Source organism: Phalacrocorax carbo, chromosome 1 (assembly GCF_963921805.1).
Source record: "Phalacrocorax carbo chromosome 1, bPhaCar2.1, whole genome shotgun sequence".
In the NCBI taxonomy this organism is placed as follows: Eukaryota; Metazoa; Chordata; class Aves; order Suliformes; family Phalacrocoracidae; genus Phalacrocorax; species Phalacrocorax carbo.
Genome location: NC_087513.1, coordinates 47694508 through 47700507, shown reverse-complemented (window position 1 = coordinate 47700507; position 6000 = coordinate 47694508).

Below are 6000 nucleotides of genomic sequence, written 5' to 3'. Positions count from 1 at the left end.
TGTGGAAATGCTGATGTAAAAATAAAACCAGCTTTTGCACACAAATTTTAGGCATCTGGATGTACATACTGCCAGCTGAGGTGACAGCTGACCAAAAGAACCTAAACGGAATCTGATGGAAGAGCTTCACTTTCCTTATTCAGTTGTGGTTTGAAATGCAAGGTGTAAGGACCGTGAAATGCTCAGCCTATTTAGCACTTGCACAATGAAACTTGTTATATCAGAGTTTCTCCCTAGAAGATTAACAGATGGTGCACAGATAGCTATCATAATGCTGAAAAGGAAACAATGATGCATGAACATATTTCATAGAAAAGTGAACAGTGAATGAATGAGCTGATGCTTTTCAATGGAGTGACCAATTGAATTTCTAACTCTTTAGATTTACATTTTTCTATAAGCTTCTTTCTGCCCTAATGGTTGCATATCAAAGAGTAAAACATTTTTTTTCTTTCTAATTAACCAAGTTTTAGCTACCTGAACTTGGCTCCATTTTTATATTTCTGCGGTTTTAATTCAGCATTATTTTATATCTTTTTGAGATCTTATGTTCAGGACTCAGAAATACACAATCAGAAAAAACAGTTCTAAGGGCTTTTTTTTTTAAATATAATGGTCCAAATCTTCTTTAAAGTAGATCTGGTCCTACCTTTTCTTTCTGTAAAACATGTGAGGTATGAAGGATTACATCCTTGAACAGTATAGATTTCTCGACACTCTTCCGGGATGACTCATGTAATTTGCAAGTGACAAAATCTGCAAATTTCTTATGCTTTCCTCCCTTTTTTAGATCTGTTGAAGCTTTTTTACATACTTACATAGTCATGTAGCTGTTATTTATTTATGAGAAATTATTTTCATATTTTTTTCACATTTACTATTGCCATTCTAAATAATGTTCTCTTAACTTTATGTTTTTGTCTCCATATTTTCAACACATTAGTCATCCAATAACTGTTTTCTTCTTTTCAGTATCAGATGTAAAGTGAATGGAGATCCACACTTAAGATATGCCACTCCTTTTTGTATCATATTTCTTCTTGTGCTTGTCCCACTTCACATCTGACTTTTTATATGTCCTGTCCAGTTGTCTCATATTTCTCAAAATTCTTTTCTACCTCGCAAAAAGGCCTTGACCTTTTTTTTTATTTTGGTTTCAGATTTATTTCCTGAATTTCTGAAGTTGAGTAGTTCCAGTCTGCCACCTAAATAAGTGCTGTTTGTCATAAATATATATTCAAAAGAGAAATAACCTTGCTGCACCAAGCAGCAACGTCAAGATAATGCCTTATTCATTTGAACTGGCAGTGTGTTTTCCTTAACTTATTCCTGAAACTTTCTGAAACTTATTCTTATGAACCAGCCATAAAGTTATGTGTAATTCTGTCTTTCCAGTTAAAACCTAAAAGTTTAATTAATCAGTTGTTTTGAATGGAAAATACAAGCTGGATAATTTCCCTTTTGAGATAGATGGTAGCAGCAGGGGTAGATTTTTTTTTTTAGAATATAATGGTTTGATAATTTCAGGAATGTCTTGTTTGTGTCAGCTTTACATAGAATTTTACCTAATTAGCTGTCCCTGCTTTTCTTGTGCTGCTTCAAGATAGGAATTTGCTGGACCCACAAGTTTAAATGAGCATGACGCTCCTCTCTGTTACTTGGGGGGAGGGGGGAGGGGGGCGAAGTAATTTTTTTCTGCATCATAAATAAATATCTGTTAAGAATTTTTTGAATAAAGTCCTTCCTGAGCATGAATATGACCTTAAAACTATATTCAAGATGGATTAAATCCATAGCCTTGAACTTGATTAGTAACATGTTGTTTGAAATCATGGCATAGATCTAATAGTAAAAAGTAAATGTAGACTTACAGGTTGTAAAGCAACATGTAAGTACAACTGAGTGTCTGCATGGTTGGGAAGTACAACAGCCTCAGTGGCAAAATAAGAAAAAGGAAAGAAAATAATGGATTCAAACCACAGTCCCTCTCTTATGACTTTGTACTTTTTCTCCTCACTGTAATTTCTGAATATGTTTTAAATGTAACTTATAATTAATAAGTGTGCCAAAGGATGCTCTAATTAGAGACAAGATTTATTGCTCCAACTGGGATTGAGCTGAATATCTGAATTTTGATTATGCTTTTATAAAGCTAACTTAACCAACGACATGTTTCTAATAAAGATTCAAAAATATATGTCCATTTTACCAAAACAATTTTTAGCAGAATAATACATTGTCTGTATCTGACAATATGTGTATCACTTTTGGAAATGGACAGATGATTTGAGATCTTAAGCATTTAAGTAGATATATTAACAGCATTAAAGGCATTAGCTGAACCGGTAATCAACATGAAGCCAGGGAAGCATAATTTACATATTCCAAAAGTGCCCTAGAAAGAGTGCTAAACAAGGCTGTTTCCCCTGGCATAGAGTATACACTAGCAGGTTGGTTCACTAAGTGGCTTCTTTGGCCACTAATGATATGTGTGAGTTTTGGCTCATTTCTGATATACCTCCACAGATACAGTTTGGCACTATCCAAAAAGATATTTTTAAAATAGCTCATGAGAGAGAAATAGTGTACACAATGTCATGACTTTACATAGTCCTGTTTCTGCAGTCATTAAGATTTGCATTACTAATCAATTTTAATTTAAATTTATAAGCCATCATGTTCATTTGGAATTCTTTGTGCAGGCAGTAACAGCTGTGCTAATGAATTTTGTGCGATACCTTATGAATAAATAATTTCCTTTCTAGTTTCACTGAAAGAAGAATTAGCCCTGTATTGTTGCCATTTGTTTAAGAGGATATCAAACAGAAACAGTTTTCTACAGTATTTAACAAAAGCTGATGTACACCTGATATAAATAACATATAGGGCCAGCTGTTCATTAAAGACCAAACAGATGAAATACCAAACAAATCTTCTTCCACACCAAAAATTTAATTCTCTACAAAATAATAAAAAGGTGATCCAGAACATAACTAAGAAAAGGCATTTTGTCTTGATATGCATTCTATACTTGAGTAAGACTAGGAAAACCTTTAGGAAAATCTTTCATTGTTTGTTTGGATAGACGTTTAGCCAATTTTTGACACCTAAAAATAATCTGGAAAACCTTTGAGAATGTGCTTGTGGGATTTCTGCATTCAAGATAATTTGAACAGCATCTGGTTCAATCACTTTTTTCAGTTGAAGTCACTCAATTTCTACACTGAAGTGCATTCTGCTTTGGAACTTCTTTGAATATGGATACCTTGAAAATCAGACTTAGTAATTTTATATTTGTTTGACTGCTTTCTTAATTTTACTGTATCTATTTTTGTGTTTTGTTTTGTTCTGTGTTTGTGAAAGAGAGGAATAATTTGGAAATGGTTACAATTGCTGTTGATAGGGATTAATGATGTAGAGTTTTTTTCAGTGAAGTAGTAATTGGCTTCCATTCCCTTTTTCTTGATATTAACACATTATTGTTTCAAAAGATGATCAGATCCTGGAGTTATTATTTAAGCAGAAGTCTCATTGGGATACTATTCTCTGAGTTACATCAATCCAAATTTTTAACAACAGTACAGCTTAAACCTTACTATGAAAGCAGAAACTAATTCACTGTCCCATATACACCAAGATAGGGTAGGAATCATAGCAGTTAAGCAGAAAAAAAGGATTAGTTCTTTTACAGAATTATTTATTAAATGCTTTTATTTTATACATTTCAAGTTCCATATGTTTACTGCAAATTGCATTTTAAACATTGTTGCCATGAATGTTAGCTGGATTATTGTACTAAGCATTAGTTCTGCACAAATGTCTATTGAAAATAGCATTACATTTGATATGTGTTAAATCCTGTTAAAGTGAACAGCAACATTTTTGTTTCTCATGGGCAACAGAGTGTGGGTCTTATATATTTGAAAAAAAATTATTAAAAAAATAATCAGATGAAAAATTCAGGGTTAGAAAAAAATAGAAAACCTCTTTTCCACTATCATACCACAGTTTTTGTGGATTTCAGAAATCTGGGTGTGTAGCATCAGGTACTGAAATACAGTGAGACAAATTAAAAAAAAAACAACCCTAGTTAATGAAGTTGAGGTAATGTCATCCATTAATCCATAAAGCTGATGTTTTTTTTCACTTGTGTTATTATTAAATACCTAAAGGATTGAATGCTAAGTGCATTCACTGTATTAACATTTCTATTCAGAAAGTTGTAACTTCCCTAGGTTTTAGCAAGGTAAATACATCTAATTATAAATATACGTAGACATAGGCAGTCAATACTTACATAGCTATAATAACTGGAGTTTCAAAGGCTATAGGCAATACAATATACTTATAGCAACTTGAACCACAGTCATTTTCAAGAATATAAAATTACAGATGCTATCTTAGACTTATACCTGGGAGAGTGAGTGGCAGGTCTGAAGCCATTTTATGTTATGATTAATCCTTCAAAATGGCAGGGAAGGTAGTATAAATGCTTTAAGATTAGTTTGCAATGATAATGGAGGAGGTTAATTTTCAATATTCTCATGATGTGACTTCCAGTTTTGGGGGCTGGGGGTTGTCTTAATAAATCCTAGATATTTATTGGTGACTTAATGTATTTTTCATTAGCTTCCTAACAGCATAATGGTTAGAAACAGGTAGTTTTTGCTTGTTTACAAATAGTTTTGTTTTATTTAATGCCTCTTGTCTAAGATGCTTTATAGTTTTGGAGAAATGAAAACAAATTATACTTCTCACCTGCGGTGACCTTTTCTTAACTCTAAGTAGAGTCAATGTTAGAAAAAAATGTAGGAATAGGTGTACCATGAATTCAAAGAAACATTTGAATACTCCCAGATATTTGCAAATGAACATTATATTGTTGTCATAACTGCCTATAATTACAATTTTTTAGATTGGTCTTTTTGTGTTATACTAAAATGGATCAATACAGTCCCACTCCATACTTTTAGGATATATTAGAGGCTAGTCATGCTGTGCTTGACTTGCTAATAACTTTTCTCCTGAAAACAGCATCCAGTATTTTGGGATACCAAAATTCAAAACTTTTTAAAATGTGGCTTGGCATGCTAACAAATTATTTTGCAGAGAGGAAGATTTTTAATAACAATTTGTCTAAGTTATTAAATATTCTTTCTTCTTGGTTTGATTACCTTAATATCCTGGACTGATAAAAGTAGCAAAAGAAACAAAACATTCACAAAACTAGAAGACAAAATATGTTGTTTCCCTCACATCCAATATCTCAACAACAATAACATATGCTTCACAAAAGGGGAAACCTTTCCTTTTAATTTCCTTCTGCTAACACGTATCTGCATCTGTGCCTCTAAAAGAAAACCTCTACTGTATATTCCTGGAAAAAAAAACCACATTACAGTCCATTCTATCTTGTATAATCTTTTTTTGCACTAGAGAGAAGAAAATGCTGCGATGACATTGTAGTTCACTGAATATGACAGTCATATGGAACAATATCTGCGTCTGACTCCTAATGAAATATTTGTCTAAATATATGCAAGTTAATATATGTATTATTTAAAAACAACAACAACAACAACAACAACAAAAACCCAACCAAACAACAAACAAAACACCAAATTCAGTGGGATGCATCAATGGGAACTCTGTGTAAAATGGACATTGGGTGACGTTTTTTTAATCAGTGGAAGAATTCACACATTCCAATAGTGTCTTCACTATTGTACCCTCCAATTCATCAAGCCTTTACTTTGCACTACTTTTCTTACTACTTCCAAGCAAACATTTTTTCATTAAATTTAAAGCTATTATGCAGATTTGGCCTATCATTTCAAATAGCTTTAGTTACTCACAACTAGCTGTTTGAGAATTTATTGTGTAAGAACCAAGTGAGATCAAACTACACATTATTAATACTGTTGCCTACCTTTTTCAGTGCTAGGTTCCCTCCTTTAAGAAAGAGGAAAACTTAAAAATTTAATGGAGTAAGAACGATTT